Source organism: Dermacentor silvarum, chromosome 2, assembly GCF_013339745.2.
Source record: "Dermacentor silvarum isolate Dsil-2018 chromosome 2, BIME_Dsil_1.4, whole genome shotgun sequence".
Taxonomy (NCBI): domain Eukaryota; kingdom Metazoa; phylum Arthropoda; class Arachnida; order Ixodida; family Ixodidae; genus Dermacentor; species Dermacentor silvarum.
The window spans coordinates 88,626,925-88,646,011 of NC_051155.1; the positions used below are offsets into that span (position 1 = coordinate 88,626,925).

At 52.4% G+C, this 19,087-nt stretch overlaps 1 protein-coding gene across 1 annotated transcript in view; it reads right to left on the bottom strand.

Annotated features, from left to right (window-relative positions):
* The window catches only part of LOC119441601 (arylsulfatase B-like), a 78,006-nt gene that overhangs the window by 29,129 nt on the left and 29,790 nt on the right, over positions 1–19,087 (bottom strand). The gene's annotated exons all lie outside the window — the stretch shown is intronic.

The window sequence follows — 19,087 nt, forward strand, 5'->3', positions numbered from 1 at the left end:
TGACTATCTCTCAATGTAGATTGAGGCGTAGCCCCGTTAGCATCCACTAAATTTGGGATACATTTGTATGCGGCCAATTCGTCACTATGAATAATGGTCCCCGGTTGAACATTGACTGCAATAATGGCGCCTATCGTCGCCGCCTTTCGTCGGTCGACCTTGAAAGTCGCAGCACCCCTCTGGTAGCGCAGAACATGCCGAAGTCCAATGGGCCACCATCTCTAACACCGCCGTAATTTTGGCGGCTCGGCGGAAAGTGGTCACCCGTCATTAGGCGGCATCGATTGTATTTGTGCGCGCCGCGAAGAAGGCACTCGTCCATTTGCGCTATCTACCCGGGGCCACCGAGTGGAGGTCGCGCCAGCAGCTCGTACCCTCGTGACCTTACGGGGGTAGCTCCTCCAGTCGGCGATGGCGTCCTCCGATAGAGGAAACAAGTCGCCGGTCATCTCCTTCAACAGCCATATTTCTACGCTTTTGCTCACGCAGTACGTGAGCCAAATCATTTGCCGCCTGGATAGGTTGTCGTTCGGACGGCCGAGGCGGTCCGTGTTGGCGAACTAACTTCCTTCGCCATTCTGCCCGTCCATTGCAGCGGTACCGCGTAACTGCGAAAAGTGATTTCGGCACATGTTGCACCGGAAGGCAGCCCGGCGTCCATTCTGAGTCTTCCAATATAATTTGACTACTTCGCCTGCGCAGGTTGGTTGGTCCGTGTTGAACCGCAGGTGCTCGCAGGTGCACCAGTACTCCGATGACGCGCCGGACCTGGCCTGGGGCTGTGGCGCGGTGGACGAGCAGCGCTTGAAGCAGTAGAGAGGCGAAGCGACCGCACGAACTTTTCCTCCGCAGCCTAGTCACATCACTCTGTGCTCGGAAAGCATAATTTACCCGCCACGCTGTCTCCGCAGACGAGCGCCTTCGCCTAACTCGTCACACAGCCAGCGAACTGACGTTTTGGAAAGGCAAAAATGACGCTGAAACTCTACGTCTGTCATGTAGGTGAACGAGTCCAGAAGGTCATTGACGCTTACTGCCACTGGATGCGACGACACAAGGCTGCTTGCTGCCGCCGCCTAGTTCACGAGTTCAACTCGACGGGGGTTTCACGATGTACTGAGTTTCGCACGAGTTCGCCTGTCATTCAAAACCGATAGGTCACGCCCCGCGCGAGGCAGGTAACTCTTGTGCGCGCCCACCACGGTTGGGCCACGCCCAACTTATTTTTCGGCAACAGCGACGTGGTGCGGAACTGAGAGGCATTAACAATCTTGACCGGCGAAATAAAACACGCATAACACAATGTCATCGGTGATGTACTGAGCACCACTATCAAAAAAAGAACATCGGCTTTCGCTGGCTTATGCATATATCTTCTTGGGCTGTGATGGTTCCACAACACGGTTCATTGCCTGCATTGTGGCGACGTAGCGTACAGCCAATAATTATCGGCACGTCACTGTAGCTGCTTGCTAGGCGTCGATGCGCCGTGGTGGACGACGATCCTGAGCAGTGCGTAGTGTTTTCTAACGACAACGTATTGCAGCTGTCTTTTGAGATGGCTGCTCTGTGATCATAATGTATCGGAACCGCAGTGTCACAAACACGGTCAGCGGTCAGCGCAACCACACCCAGTGCGATGGCATTTCTTCGTCACAAGCACGGCACACTAAACAATTGCAACACCTTCCTGCGTTCGAAGTCTAATTTCTTAACTGCACACAAGAGCCCTCACCCTCAAAATGCGATTGCTGCCCTGTCGTTACGATATCCATCTGCGATCGCTGTTAGCTCCGCAGCAGATGCAATCGGCAAGTACATTGGAGTGAACAACACACTCAAATTCTGCGTATACATGCTCACGGAGGCACCTTCACTGGGCAAGCGGTGTCGCTGGGCAGCACGCGCTTCTTCGCAATGCGTAGCGGAGACTTCACGCACGCAGATAAACTGGTGAATTCTCACTGTGCTGCGTCACTACGAACCCTAGCATACGGCACAGCAATTTTGCAGCGACAGCCGTTGATCCCGTCTCCATGGCTAGAGTGTCGTTTCACTTGGTAAAGCGGCGGCCTTAATAGCCGTCTCAGTGAAAGCACCTGCGGTGAACATCCATGCCACAGCGCTGCGTTACCATTCCCGTAATAGACAGGCAATAGACAGTTCATTGTCTTGACTGACTTTGTGTCATTATCGCATCGACTTTATCGACAATAGCACTGCAGCGCCCCTGGAGAATGCTCACCGTATGAACTGCCTCGTGCGTGCGACCCTCTAGAATGTTTCCGCTTGTAACCTTTCGCCTCACTGTCGCCACTCGCGGCAAGAAAGGGCAAAATTTAAGAATTCACTGAATATCCGTTTGTCATCACAAACTTTTAGCATTCAAAACGAAGAACCCATACTTTAAGAAATAAAATGTTTGTTATTTTATTTGTTGTATTTCAATGTATTCGACTGAGGGAACGTGTAGGTACAAGAATGTGCCGTATGTGCCCTGTTCGCATTCGACGGAGGATGGAAAGATGATGCTCGAAAGAGGAGGCACGCCCTTGACGCGCCCGAGAAAGGCGTGGCAAGCGGCTCACGGCAAGTGTGCAGATAGACAGCGGGACAGCGACGGTATTGCTAAATTGCGATAATACGTTGATAACAATACGCGGCGCTGGCGCATTTTGTTGCGCAGTCCTCTGTGCTTGAAGCGCGGAAGCACTGTGCCGCGCAGGGTGCGCTCATGTTGTCATAGGGTACGGCCACGCTAGCGGCAAAAAACCGCGCGTCAGCGCCTTGCGGCGAGGCCACCGTGGCAAGCGCGTCTCGCCGCGCGTCACCGCGATTTCCCGCGCTCTCCGAATGCGCGAACAACACCGGAACCGCTCGTTGATTCATGCGAGAGACGACGATCGTCGATGGAAAACGCGGCGCGGACCGGCGACTATCCGGTTGTGATGGCTCCGTGACGTCACCCTTGTCACTCTTGATTGGTTCTTCATCTCGCGGCACGCAGCATTTGCCGCATAAATGGGTTATGGCACATACACACTAGCGGCAAAACGCGCGCGGCGCGCCGCCGGCGGCCAAACGCAGCAGCGGCAGGGCGGCCACACCAACCGGCGGCGCGCCGCTGCGGCAATCACGTGACAGACTAGACTCCTCTCCCCTTCTCGAACTATCCGGGAGCTGACGCGTGCAGATGATAGTGCGAAACGAGAAACAAGCGGTCGGGCGGGTCCGCATGGCACCAGTTTCCTGCGCGCACGTCACGGAAGCGGGCCGCTCTCATTGGTCTCCTTCATCCGCGGCACGCGGCAAACCGCAAAAAATCGGTCCAGGAGCGATCCCTGCCGCGGCAACAAAAACCCGTTTCGCGGCTGCTTTCGCGGCGCGCGTTTCTGTATTAGTTGGTTCTTTATTCTATGGCGCGCCTCGCGCGTTTTTCCGCTAGTGTGTACGTGGCATTACGAACCCATTTCGCGCGGCACGCCGCAAAACCCCCGATTCCTGCCGCTTTTGCCGCGCGCGGCATGACACGTTGCCGCGCGTTTTTGACGTGCGTTCTTGCCGCGCATTTATGCAGCTAGCGTGGCCGTACCCATACGCGGCTTTATCTCGACATTTCTTTTTGCCTGCTGTTATTGCACGTTCCTTGCTATCTCCGTTCACTGACTGCAATCGAGCAAACTCGGGTAAAACCCGTGCGAACGAGAAACTCAGCGCATCCTGTACAGCACCCCTAGTGGCATTCACTCGCAAACGAATGACCCCCTACGCCATCTCTATAAACGGCCAGATAATTTCTTATGAGAAGACTCCCAGATTTTAGCATAATCATTGGTAGAGACCTCTCCTGGAGACCGCACGCGACCTACTTGCAACAGCGCCTGACAGCAATCTCCCAGCTTTTCAAGCATCTGGGCGGAAAGACTTGGGGAATGTCAGTGCATGCAATGTTGGAATTGTACAGGGCTCTTTTTCTGAGTGTTTTGAGATACAGTTTGCCCGTGCTGACCAACACTTGCAAGACAAATCTTCAAGCTCTACAGGCTATTCAAGCTAGGGCTCTCAGGGTTTGTCTGGGTTTGCCAAAATGTACATAAACAGTGGCCACTATTGCAATCGTCCGGGACCAACCAATACAAACACACATTGCGGTGGAAGTGCTGAGAGTGCACATTAGGCATTTTGCCCGAGCCCGTTCGCATCATCTTGCAAGACTACCGCCAGAAAGGCCGCTGGCATCATTCTGTGTTAGGGTTTCGGATTATTACACCCACCTTCCATCAGGCTTCACCCCTGCAACTAAGCCATCGATTGCTCCATGGTTTTTGGCTCGACCTGCAGTGCACCTCACCGTACCAGGAATCAGGAAAAAATCTAAGCTGTCATCGCCTGCTCTTAAACAGCTAACTCTGCTCCTTTTGCACGAGAGGTACGCTGATCACGTACATATTTATACTGATGGATGAGCAACCCTCCAGTGTTCCTCTGGAGCCGTGGTCTTCCCAGCGAAAGGCGCCACCATCAGTTTCAAGACGTGTCACCCAACGACATCGACGGCTGCGGAACTTGCAGCGCGAATTCGTCTCGTCAGCCAAGAACAAACTCGAAGATGGTCAATATTCAGTGACTCGAAGGCAGCACTGCAGTCTTTGCTATCAGCCCTGTGACGTGGACCACACAAACAACTGGTATTCGAAATTAGAGAACTGATCCATACCTTTACTGGGAAAGGACACCACGTGACATTTAGTGGCTTCCAAGTCACTGTGGCGTCATAGGGAACGAACACGCTGATAACGCTGCTCGGTCGCCCTTTCAAGGCGACGAAGAGGAGTCGAGACCGTTATCAAGGAAAGATGCCGCTAGAAATCTTCGAATGTTCACCCGTGACATCACTTTCTCAGTGTGGTACACAGCAACATTTCAAAGCAACCGGCTGCACCACCTAAACTCTTTTCTACGCCTTTGCATCCAAGTTGGACTCTGCCGTCGCGAAGCTACCCTGCTTTGCCGAATATGGCTAGGAGTGGCGTTTACCAAGCCTTTTGCTTTCCGAATCGGTTGGGCCGACGACGCCTCGTGTGATGACTGTGGTAGCGAGGAGACTCTTAATCACCTCTCTGACTGTCTTCGCTACAATTTACAGAGACGATGGCTCGCAATCGCGGTAGCGCGCTTTGACCAAAGACCTCTAACAGAGGAACTTGTTTAGAATGCCGCCATCACAAGCCATCGCTGCGGAGGGCGACGAGGGCACTGTTGCAGTTTTTAAGGGTAGCAGACTTGGACAAGCGGCTGTAGCCTGAACAGGTGTTTATAGTGCTGCAAGTGCTACCGCGCTGTGCGGCGACAGTATGCGGTGACAGTGACCGACTGTGATTGTGTGTCTGTGCTCCTTTCTTTCTCTATCTCTACATTCCTGTCACTTTACCCCACCCGCCGTGGTTGCTCAGTGGCTATGGTGTCGGGCTGCTGAGAACGAGGTCGGCCACGGCGGCCGCATTTCGATGGGGGTGAAATGCGAAAACACCCGTGTACATAGATTTAGGTGCACGTTAAAGAACCCCAGGTGGTCAAAATTTTCGGAGTCTGGCCCCACTACGGCGTGCCTCATAATCAGAAAGTGGTTTTGGCACGTAAAACCCCATAATTTAATTTTTCCTGTCACTTTAACTCCTCCTCCCCTCTCTTCCCAGCGCAGGGTAGCAAACCGGATCCTCCAATCGGGTTAACCTCCCTGTCTTTCCCGTTTCTTCTGTCTCGCTCTCTCTCACGGTTCTCATTATCGATACGATAGCAGAGCATAAGTTATACGTTAAGTTACTACTGTGTCTGGAATTATTCGATTTAATTAGCTGCGACGAAATAAATATAAATCAGAAAGAACTAGAAAAATAGTACAGTACAAAATTCATGGGTTTCATTACAAATACGATATCACAGCATAACTTTGGTTACAAGTTGAGTTACTGTAGTGTCTGGAATAATTAGAATTATTTAGCTGAGCGCAGCACTTCCGGTTCATCTTCTGAGACGACCGGGGACGAAATTCAATATAAGAAATTGAAAACATTCTACAGCAGAATATTCATGGGTTTCATTATAGATATGATATCAGAGAATACGCTGAGTTACAAGTTTACAAGTTCAGTTACCGCAGTGTCCGGAATAATTAGAACTAACTAGAAATCACTGATCACCAAAGACCAAAGCACAGAACACAAACGCCGAGGTGCGAGGGCCACTAAGAGACACCTAAGCCAACAATGAGGGCTGCCTACTGTTTTTTTTTTTTTTTTTTCTGTCTCGCTTTCTTGATGCGTGGCACACTTCCGATGACGGCCTCGAGTGCAAGCAGTTGCGTTTGTCTTGTTTCGCAAGCAGCTTGCCACCTGTTTTTGGGACGGCGCCCCAATCAATAATCAAAATTTTAGGCAATCAACATGAAGGGCACTCTATCATATTGTCACGTAGTAGTCATGTAGTAATGACGGTGAAGAAAAAAGTCGTGAAACTGTGTATGACGAAACTCATTCGTTATTGGGCGAACCTGTGCCCACAAAAGCAAGCTACACTCGAAGAACAGCAACAGCCGCGAACACAGTCGGCGATCGTCGAAATCTGATCAGCGGCGAAACGCATCGGCTTTTATACATGAGTGAGTGAGTGAGTGAGTGAGTGAGTGAGTGAGTGAGTGAGTGAGTGAGTGAGTGAGTGAGTGAGTGAGTGAGTGAGTGAGTGAGTGAGTGAGTGAGTGAGTGAGTGAAATAACTTTATTGAGGTCCAAAGAAGACGTAGGGGACACCCCGCGCCACCCGGCTAGTCCCACGTAGGGACCGGCAAGCCGAGCTTCACGGCCCGATCGCGGGCACTCTGGACGGCCAGGGTTTGGTCGTTGAGTTCGGGACTGCCCAAAAGGGCAGCCCACCTATCCTCGCTGAAAGCGGAGCCGATGGCTTCACACTCCCACAACACATGGTTAAATGTTGCCGTTAGTCCACAGGCAGGGCAGTCCGCACTGGGATACCTTTCAGGGTATATCGCGTGAACAACCGGAAGGTTAGGATACGCACGAGCTTGTAAAAGTGGAAGGGTCACCGCCCGCGCCCTGCATAAGGCAGGGTGCGGGAGGGGGAATACCCGTCTTGACAGATAATAACACTTAGTGATCTCATTATACGTCATCAATGGTTCCCCGCGGGGTAGGGGGACTGCGGAGGCGGCGCGGTCAGTGAGTCCTCGCGCGGCCTCGTGCGCGCTCTCGTTAGGTTTAGAGGGAGAGCCCTCAGTCGACCCCAAGTGAGCGGGAAACCAAATGAGAGAATGCGGAGAGATACTTTTCAAGTTTTGGAGAATGCGAAGGGCCTGAGGGGAGACCATCCCGGTTTGGTAGGCCTTAATGGCCGCCTTAGAATCGCTATATATTACCTCTCTGCGACCATCGAGCACAGCCAGCGCGATTGCAACTGTTCGGCTACTAATGGCTTCGAAGTGCGTACTGTAGCGCAGCAAGTGATCCTGGAATTAGAGTCGACGATGGAGACGGCGAACGCCTCTTGTTGGACATATGCCGCGGCATCCACGAAGCTTGCCTCAATGTGGTTGTTACGGACATGTTCGAGTAGAGCTCTACCCCTGGCCCGACGTCTGCCGACGTTGTGTGCGGGGTGCATATTGCGGGGAATGGGCGCGATGTGTAGTTGAGATCTGATGTCGCTGGGAATCCGCACGGCGTCGGGGCAGTGGTCGACAGGGTAGAGGTGCATCTCATCGAGTATCTTGCGGCCCGCCGGGGTTCCGGATAGCCTGAGCAGCTGTGAACGCTCTTGCGCCTCTATTATTTCTTCGAGCGTGTTGTGCACTCCGAGCTTTAACAGGTATTCGGTGTGAGTGCTCACAGGTAAGCCGAGGGCAAGCTTGAAGACCTTTCTGATGAGGGAATTTAACTTGTTCCTCTCTCCAACATGCCAATTATGCATGGCTGCCGAGTATGAAAGGTGGCAGAGCACAAAAGCATGTATAATGCGGATGAGATTGTCCTCCTTGATTCCCCGGTGCCTGCTGGCGATCCTCCGGATGAGGCCGAGAGCACTCTCCGTTTTGGCGATGATCCTTCTGAGTGCGGCACCATTGGCACCGTTAGACTCGATATACATCCCCAATATTCGGAGCGAGTCCACTCTGGGCACCGGGGACCCGTCACCAGTGAAAAGCCACATGAGTCATCGAAGGTTCCAGAGTAATCCCTGGTACCCGCGTATTTTCCAGAAAGTACTAGACAATTCGCGTCGCTCATATTGATTGTATGAGCGACACGAATTGTCTAGTACTTTCTGGAGATTACGTAAGCGTCGGTGACAACACACAACGGATAGAAGCATCGATAACGTTCGAGAAACTTCTGATACATGCAGGCGCGTCCTGTGCCTTGGGATAACATTTAACATTTGTTAGCCGGTGAAAAGTGGTCACCGGTGAAAGATAAACATGAATACATGTCAATATTGTATCCGGCACGCGAGGGACTCACGGGGAAGAGGAAGGACCGCATTGCTCGATGAATAAGCGTTCGAGCAACGGCAGGGCCCAGCAACGACCTTCCAACGAATTCTTGTGACATCCTCTTACAGTGTAGCGGGCTTTGATGCCGGTGAGCGTGATAATTTTATTTGTGTGCGCATACCAATTCGTACACCGGCGGCGCACGGCGCATACGCTGCCAACATGCCTCACGGTATCTCCGGCGCGCCGCGGGAGATACGCAGCCAACACGTCCCTTTGTGTTATCGTTTTCGAAGCATGTTTTTCTTGGCAAATAAACTAGTCCTTGTCACAAACATCAAGGAGTATAGCCGTCTTCTTTTCGCTCCCGCTTGGGGCGAGTACGCTACAAAGTGGGGACCCGCGACGTATGGAAAAACAGCAACCATGTCAGACGAGGAAGGCACTTCAAGCTCATCCACAACCAACACCTCGGAGTTAAAGCTTCCTAATTTCTGGCCCAAAAACCCCAGGGTGTGGTTCAGCCAAGTCTGGGCCCACTTCCAGCTTCGCCGCATCAAATCGCAGGAGTCGAAATACCTCCACGTCGTTGCAGCACTGCCACCTGGCATCGCTGGCGCCATAGGCAATGTGCTCGCCATCGAACAAGGCCTACGACGAACTAAAGAGCACCGTCCTGAAACGTCTTGAGGTGTCCGAACAGAGCAGGCTTCAACAACTCCTGTCTCATGAAGAGCTCGGTGACCAGCGTCCCTCGCAACTACTCCACCGAATGCGTCAGCTGCTGGGCCAACAAGCGTCAGAAGAGCGTCAACAGCCATTGCTTCGCGAGTTGTTTTTGGAGAAACTGCCACAGTCAACACGGATGATACTCGCTGGCTCGGACGACGTGGCTCTCGAGCGACTGGCTCAACTCGCCGACCGCATCGCCGACTGCACCGAGCCATCAAAAATGCCTATTGCTGCAGCCGGAATGTCCGAACATGCACACCGGTTAGGTCACTTAGAGGACAGAATTGACAGACTTGCTGCAGCAGTCGAAAACCTCGCCCTGTCCAACAAACACCGTCCTGTACGGCATCGTTCGTCGTCCCGTGCTTGAAGCCCGCAGCACCGCGGCCACTCAAGCGAGGCAGAGCAGAGCGTCTGCTGGTACCAGCGCCGTTTCATAGAGCAAGCCACTCGCTGCACCAAACCATGCTCGTGGACGGGAAACGCACCGGCCAGTCGCTAACGGCGGAGTGCGACACCGGCCATCGCTCAAGCCGCCTCTTCTTCGTTGTCGACCGCATCACCGGCACACGCCTCCTTGTCGATACCGGAGGTGAGCTATCTATCATACCAGCAACAGCTCAACATCGCCGACGCGGCAAGTCCATTTCCAGCCTAATTACAGTCAATAATACTGCTATTGCATCATATGGAGTTCATTCAATGACGATAGACATGGGACTCAGGCGCACATATCGATGGCTCTTCGTTGTGGCCGACGTCAGAATTGCCATACTGGGAGCGGACTTTCTGAGCCACTTCAATCTTGACGTCAGCGTTCACGATCGTCGTCTCAATGACAACGTCACTTCGCTCGCTGTTCTGACTTGTCCTCATGCGGTATTTGCACTTTCAACCCAGAGTCAAACTTCCAAAAGATTCTGGCTGAATTCCCTGAAATCACCAAACCTCCGAACACCGAACTGCCACTCAAGCACAAGGTGACGCATCACATTGTTACCACCCGACCACCCGTCGCTGCTAGACCTGGGAGGATCGATGGACAAAGACACGAAGTCGCCGGCCGTGAGTTCGACCACATGCTCGAGCTCGGAATTATTCGTCCTTCTTCCAGCAACTGGTCTTCTGCGCTGCACATGGTGCCAAAACAAGAGCCTGGTGACTCGCGGCCTTGTGGTGATTAACGGGCACTCAATGCTGTGACAACGGCAGACCAATATCCCCTCTCTCACATCCGTGATTTCAGCGCTCGCCTCGCGGGAACGACTATCTTCACTAAGCTGGATCTGATGGCCGCTTATCACCAGATTCCGGTAGAGCCGAGCGACATCCAAAAGACGGCCTTAACAACACCTTTCGGCTTCTTTGAATTTGTTCGTATGCCGTACGGACTGAAGAACGCGGCACAAACGTTCCAGCGTTTCATGAATGAGGGCACTCGCGGACTGCTCTTTGCCTTCGTCTACTGAGACATATTGGTCGCCAGCAAAACGCCAGAAGAGCACGAAAATCACCTGCGCCTCCTCTTCGAGCGTCTTGACGAGCACGGTCTGGTTTTGAAGCCCCCAAAGTGCATGTTTGGTGTTGAAGCACTAGATTTCCTAGGTCATCGAATCACCCCGCAAGGAATCTTGCCGCTAGAATCACGGGTACAAGCAGTTAGGGAATTTCCCACGCCTACCTCTTTCCGCAAGTTGCGCGAGTTTCTCGGGCTGATCAACTTCCATAGGCGCTTCATCACATCCTGTGCACACATTCTACAGCCGCTAACTGACTTGCTGCGCCGGGACTCCAAGAAAACGCCCGAGTTTCACTGGTCAGTGGAGCACGAAAAAGCCTTCCAGGACGCCAAAACTCAGCTTGCCTCAGCAACGCTTCTGATGCACCCGCTTTCCGACTCACCAACGCGGCTCATGGTTGACGCTTCAAAGACGGCAGTGGGAGCAGTGTTGCAACAATACGATGACAAGGACTGGAAACTGATAGGTTTCTTTTCGAAACGTCTGAAACAGGCGGAGTGCGCTTCTGCACCTTTGGACGAGAGATGCTGGCCCTTTATTGCTCCGTAAAGCATTTCCGTTTCTTCCTCAGAAGGTCATATTTTCCACATTGTGACGGACCACAAGCCACATGCGTTCAAGAACAATAGTTCCTCATATTCGGAAAGAGAACTGCGCCAACTTTCTTTCATTTCCGAATTTTCCACAGACATCCGCTACATAGCGGGGACCGAAAATCAAGCAGCCGACCCACTCTCCTGTATCGACACCGTTTCCGCGTCCGTAGACTTTGAGGCATTAGCCGCCGCCCAGCGGGAAAACCCAGAGCTAACCGAGATGCGGACAGAATCCACTGTCACTTGTTCTCGCAGAGATCCCACTACCATACACAACGACTATGGTCACATGCGACATATCGCAGAAAGCTCCAAGACCCTTCGTCCCCGTCCAGTTTCAGCGTGCGGTGTTGATAGCCTTCACGACCTCAGCCACCCAGGAATCAGCGCGACGCAGAGGCTCGTCACGGACAGCTCTGTGTGGCCAGGAATGAACGCCGGCATTCGACGCTGGGCGAAGACGTGCCGAGCATGTCAAGCAGTCAAGGAGACTCGTCACACGCGCACAGCACTCCAAGCATTTCGGCCACCAGAGTGTCGTTTCGACCACGTTCACTTGGACATGGTAGGACCTCTTCCTCCTTCCCAGGGCTACAGATACCTGCTCACATGTGTCGACCGCTACTCACGGAGGCCTGAGGAGACGCCGATTCTGGTATCGCAGCCGGGACCGTCGCACAGGCGTTTGTGGCCACATGGGTTTCACGCTATGGCTGCCCACTGCGCACAACCACTGACAGCGGCCGACAATTACAGAGCAACCTATTATCTGCGCTGGCAAGGCTTCTGGGAACGCGGCTCGTGTGCACCACGGCTTACCACCCAGCGAGCAATGGAGTGGTGGAGCGTCTACACCGCCAACTGAAGGCAGTTTTAACGGCCAAATTGGATAGAGAACACTGGGTGGATCGAGAAGCTCCCTCTCGTTCTTCTGGGCCTGCGTACCGCGATAAAGGAAGACATTGCATTCAGTGCAGCAGAAATGCTGTACGGCCCTTCAATCCGACTACCGGGAGAATTCTTTGGTGACGAACCAAGCCCTACGCTGACACCTTCAAAACATATGGAAAGGCTACATTCCTGGTTGAAGCACCTGCAATCCAACGCGCCACGCGTCAGCCCCAACCAAAGAGTGTTTTCCTTCTCAGACAGGAACCAAGATACCAGGATACCAGGAACCCGTGAACAGCATTCTTATCCAGGTGGGCTAATTTTTGGCAGTTCTACGGGACTTTATTCTTCGACCACGCGAACGGCGTAGACGCGGTAGCCGCGGACGCGGCACCAGACGCGGCCGCCATGGCTCTCGTACCGGGCGACGACCCAGACAGCATGCGAGAAATGGAGCTTTCGACCGCGGAGACGCCAGTTTTTGATAAAACTACAGAGTATACCATCCAGAAGAAATTAGAACAGTGGGAACGAGCAACCTCGAGACGCGCCAGTTGCGAACAACAAAGAAGTCCTAGCCACGGTGGTGGCAGTGATAGCGACGCCACCGCTTCGGCGCTGGGCAAGCAAGCTCAAAGTAAACGCTGGAAGCCACAAGTTATGCCCAGATTTGGAGCGGAAGAAGCTGTGATTATCATCAAGCCAAAGGGAACTCTCAACCTCGCACAATTTAGGGGCAGCAACCAGATCGGGGAAGCCATGTACGCTGCCGCCAGCATTCCGCGGGCGTCGCAGGCGCTCGCTATTTGGCCGGCCTGGGACCAGAATATAATTATTATTGGCATCAAGAATGCCCAACTTATTCGTCAGGTCCTCGCGATCGGACAGCTCGAACTAGGAGGACAGGCCCGAGCTGTTCAAGCCTACCTCAAGACATCGGACAACACAAGCCGTGGTGTCATTCAAGTGGACCCTAAGGCCACTGAAGCGGATATTACTCAGGCCATTTACTCACCGGAGGCTCCAGTAGTAGGAGGCCGAAAATTAGGAAAGACCAAAGTAGCAGCGATCACGTTCGAGGGCCGGAAGGTGCCTTTCAACGTTTATTACTGGGGAGAAGCTGTGCGGGTTCGCCTCTACCGCAAGACGACACCAGCCTGTCCACGCTGCGGCACGATTGGACATCGGCCCGATGTTTGCACTAATCCGCAGACCGGCCGATGCCGGGCTTGTGGTGAGACAAATCTACAAGAGGACCACGAGTGTCAACCCAGTTGCCTCATTTGCGAGGGCCCTCATCTCACGAGGTCCATCCAGTGCAACCAAAAATATAGGAGAGGAGGTGCTGGAACTGGAGCCGGGCAGGAAACCCGTCAATGGAAAAGCCAATCAGCAACATCAATCCAAGAACTCTGTAACGAGCCAAGCCCCTGACTCTGCAAGCTCGAACGCCGGGGGAGACCCCTTCGCCTCGACCGCATGGGGGAGTCTTCAGCGGGGGCCCTGGGGGAGGCGGTCGTCCAGCAGACAAGCATGATAGGCCCGAGCCAGAGCCCAGACGCGGAAACAAAACGAGCAGCAACAAGGTGAGCTGGGCAGATGTGGTTGCCTCCCCTCCCCGCACGTTGGCGATGAGAAACTTAGGGCTGAGAACGAAAGGCTCAGGCTAGAAATACAAAAACTTAGAAAGAAGAGCGCAGCGAACGCTCCAGAGAACTGTATACCACCGCAGGTACCTTCCGCGCAAGCGATCGAGGAGGACAACCCTCCTCCGCCGCAGTCAGGTAGTGCGACTAAGTTACCCTCACGTACGTCAGAAATCGGGCGAGGAGCGTCGGGCGACGGCGTAGCGTTGGCAGCTGTACCTTCGATAGCGGAGTGTACGGCGCACCGAGACGCGGACGCAATTACACAGAAATTCAGTGAATGGATGGAAAATATGGAAAAGCGAATGCAGGAGGAAATCTCAAAAATGGAATCGCGCATGCTACCAAGCCTACAGGCTAGCGTAGAAATTAAGAATTGAAGAGACGCTAAGCAAAAAAAAATTGAGCAGAACTTACAAGGAATGGCAGAGCGGACAATACATACGATGCTGGAGCCACATCTGTCAAAACTCCAAGCTTATGAAATTAGGATTGACCGTACAGGAATTCGCTGAATGCTCGCGCCCGAAAACACCCAGATTGACAGGCAAAATGGGTACCAGGCAGATTGCATGTGATGGCACGCTTGACCTGAGTACAGAAAAACATGGACTAACCTCTTCCAGTCTGCAACATGGCTCGTCAAACTAAACTGACAATATTACAATGGAACTGTAGGAGTTTTAAACGTAAGCGGGAATCCTTGCAACAGTATGTGGACTCTCTAGACGAGAGGCCGGATGTAATCGCGTTACAAGACGTTAATGTGGAAGCTAAACTCAGGTCGTACACTACGCATCAAACTAACAATTCGACCTGCATACTTGTACATAAGGATAGTACGGCTTCAACAATAGACCTAGAGCTGATTGCTGACATAGAACATGTGTTTATTTGTATTCTCCCTAACACTCGTTCCAGTAAAGGACCGTACATACTAAATATATACAGCCGGCCCAAACACAGGACAGCAGTTTTTGACGAAATCTTTCAGAAAGCGGCGCAGGCAGCAAAATCCGCGCCTCTCATTATAGTGGGGGATTTTAATGCATACAGCTTTCTCTGGGGTTACAACAACGAGAACCTAAAAGGCAGAAAATTGGCAGCAGCAATATCGGATATGGATCTTACTATTCTGACGGACCCGCAGCATCCTACGAGAATAGGCAATAGCGTGTCAAGAGACACTTGCCCCGATTTAACGCTAGTAAAGAATGTTAAAAATTGCGAATGGCAAAATACGCACGAAGCCTTAGGCAGTGACCACTATATACTTCGTATCCGCCTCGACCACAACAAGCATCGCAAACACAGGGGACAAGCCCGGCTTGCGGATTGGTCGCTCTTTCGAGAGTCCAAGGATCCTCAACTCAATTCGCCTATAGAAGAATATGAGAAGTGGCCTGAATCGCTGCTAGCTGCCAGGGAGAAAGTAACGAAAACGCTGCAGACCTCAAAGGATGTCCCGGCAGTTGACAATCACCTGCTCTACCTTTGGGAGGCCAGGAGAGGCCTCACCAGAAGATGGAAGAAGCAAAAGCTAAATCGCAAGCTTAAAGTCAAAATCGCTGAAATCACACTACAAGCAGAGGAATACGCGTGGACCTTGGCCAAGAACAACTGGCTAACCAAGTGCGACTCACTGAGAGGCGGGCTTGGCGCCAAGTCCACGTGGAACCTCCTGCGATGCCTGATCGAGCCCAGCAAGACGAGGGGAGAGCAACAGCGGAACCTGAAGAGAGCACTCCACGGCTATGCAGGTACGGATGAGCAGCTGGTGACAGCCCTCGCGAGCAAATACCTCTGTACAACCAAAGATGACGAACCTGTGCTACATTATCAAGGCAAGGATAATCCGGAACTCGACAGAGACTTCGATGAAGAAGAAATACAGGCGGCGTTACTAAGCATGAGAAGAGGTACGGCGCCAGGACATGACAAAATCACGGTAGGTTTGCTTGCCAACATGAACAAGAAGATGCTAAGCCACCTGACGGATTACATCAATGAGTGCTGGAGAACTGGCAAACTCCCCCTGGCGTGGAAATCGGCAGACGTCAGCTTTATCCCTAAGCCAGGCAAAGAGGTAAGCATTAACAACCTCCGTCCGATTTCGCTCACTTCATGTGCCGGCAAGCTGATGGAGAAAGCAGTGCATGCCAGGCTTTCAGCGTATTTGGAGGAAAATGATTTGATGCCCCACACCATGTTTGGCTTTCGGGAGCGCCTATCCACGCAAGACGTACTGTTGCAGCTCAGGATAGAAGTTATTGACCCACCCAGCAAACGCAATAGTAGAGCCATCTTAGCCCTGGATCTCAAGGGTGCTTTCGTTAATGTGAAGCACTCAAAAATACTGGACAACCTGCGGAGACACAATGTGGAAGAAGGACTTTTGAATACGTCAGCGACTTTCTACAAGACAGACGAACTCATGTAAGGATTGGAGATTTTAGGTCCGAACCAATCCCTATGGGCACTAGGGGTACGCCACAACGAGCAGTCCTCTCTCCTCTGCTCTTCAACATCGCCCTTATGAATTTGCCGGAACAACTCGATCGCATAGAGGGAATTCGGCACGCCCTCTATGCGGACGACATCACTATTTGGGTGACCAAGGGCAGTCTGGGGCAGATGGAAGAGGCGCTTCAAGAGGCTGCTTCGATGGTCCAAAGATATGCCGAGGAGTGGGACTGCACTGCTCTCCGGAAAAATCGGCTCTTTTCATCATGCGCAGACGACAAGATGAAGTCCCGGTAGAAATTAGGGTTCACGACGCCGCAATCCCTGAAGTGAAGACATTGCGTATCCTGGGACTACCGCTTAACAACAAGGGTGCCAACTCAGAAATGATTGCTAAGCTCCGTACGACATGCGAACAAGTAATACGTATGATCACTCCTATCAACAATAAGACGAGAGAGATGATGGAAAACGACACTCTTCGGTTGGTCCAAGCCCTTATACTCAGCCGAATCGTGTACGTGGCTCCGTACCTTCGGATGAGGAAGTGCTATTTAAATCATTTCGATGTCAGCCTTAGAACAGCATATAAGAAGGCGCTGGGACTGTCGGTCAAAACATCTACGGAGCGCTTGCTACAGTTGGGGGTGCACAACACAACAGATGAGCTAATTGAGGCCCACCTATTAAGTCAATATGCCAGATTGGCAGGAACGAAAACGGGGCGCAAGGTGATGGAGGACTTGAAAATCAGCTGCCCTTACCACACGGCACCAAGACAAGACATCCCGAATGAGTGGAGGAGCAGGTTTGCAACACTGCCCCTACCGAAAAACATGCACCCTGAACATCATCAAGCAAGGAGGAAGGCGAGAGCCAAAAAGATGGACGGGATCTATTCTAAAATAGCCTTCTTCGTGGATGCTGCGGGTCCTGTAGGAGGGGTCTCGACAATAGCGGCTGTGCATCAAGTGGACTTTCTGTTCGGCACAGGGAAATTGCAGAATTGGAAGAGGTGGCGATTGCTATGGCAACTTCGTATCCTAATTCCGAACATCATTACGGATTCGCAAAGTACATATAGAAATTACATGCGGGGCATAATTGCGCCGCTAGCTTGCAGGATTCTGAAACAATCTGGGGTCTTAGCTTCGCGCAAAGAGCTGATTTGGGTGCCAGGTCATCAGGGAGTAGAGGGAAATGAGCGTGCACACCGCCGCCGCCCGAGCTTTCCTCCCCCGGGGTCCCTCCTCCTCCCTCCCCGTAGAACCGGAACTCCCATTGCCATCAGTAACTTATGAAGATGTATTACAGCACTTGCGCCTATCGCGACGAAAATGCCCGGGCCCTGCCAAAGGATTAGATAAATCACAAGAATGTCTTCTACGGAGATTACAAAGCATGTCATTTAGCAATCCAGTAAAGCTACATGCTATCGAGCCACAATCCTTTTCAGCCGAATGTAAATTCTGCGGGCAGAAAGCAGATTTGTACCATATGGTATGGGCCTGTCAGGCTAATAGTGCCTTAGAAACCACACAACAGCCAACGTGGGAAGGATGGGAGGCAGCCCTGTCCAGCTCAACCCTCGAGGACCAGCAAGCCCTCGTGAAAAGAGCCAGGGCGGCGGCCTTAGCCAACGGAATCCCGGAATAAGGATCCGACCACCCTTCCCCTAACTCCCCTCTCCTTTTCCTGTCAATAAAATGTTTTCATCATCATCATCTTCCCAGACATGAATCTGGCAACCCATGTGTTCATACGACGGGACACATTGCCGTTGACTCCTGCGTACGACGGGCTCTTCCGTGTGCTGTTGCGGTCGCACAAAACTAACCATTCGTGTTCGCGACAGAGAGGACGTCGTTTCTCTCGACAGCGTGAAACCGGCTCACCTCATGGACTAACTCGCACATTTGCTTGTTTTTTGTTTTTTTTTTTCATTGCTCCACGGTCAAGGGGGGGGAGCCCTTGTAGCGGGCGTTGATGCCGGTGATCCTGATAATTTCTATTTGTGTGCGCATACCAATTCGTACGCCGGCGGCGCACGGCGCATACGCTGCCAACATGCCTCACATTATCTCCGGCGTGCCGCGGGAGATACGCAGCCAACACGCCCCTTTGTGTTATCGTTTTCGAAGCATGTTTTTCTTGGCAAATAAACTATAGTCCTTGTCCCAAACTTCAAGGAGTATAGTCGTCTTTTCGCTCCCGCTTGGGACGAGTACGCTACAACAGTAAAGACAGGAGCCGATATGTTGTGGACATCCTCACTCGAATTTAAACAGCCAACAGGAGATGGATTGGCGCCACATTCAGATGAAGATGACGCCGTATAGTTCACCCCTACCTGCACCACCTACACAGAATACACCCCCCGAGCTTCACTCACGAGTGCCCGTGGTGCACAGGCATACCCACACTAAGACACATCACGTGGAAATGCCCGAAGAGGCCTCCACACATATACAGCCCCATGATACTTAAACATGCACTTATGAGGAATAGGCAGTGGGAGGCATAGCTTGCGGAAAATGGCTGGGAGAGCCAATTGGTACTTCAGGACCAAGCCCAGCGAGCCGCTCGTGCCAGTGGAGCCCTGGAATAGGGGCCCCAACCATCGCGCCTTCTTTAATTTCTTTTCAGTGATGTTTTTAGTCGCTCACTCAATCGCGGATCACACGATTTTACGCACTGTGCACGAGAACACTGTGCGCACTGTGCACGAGTCAGTGCT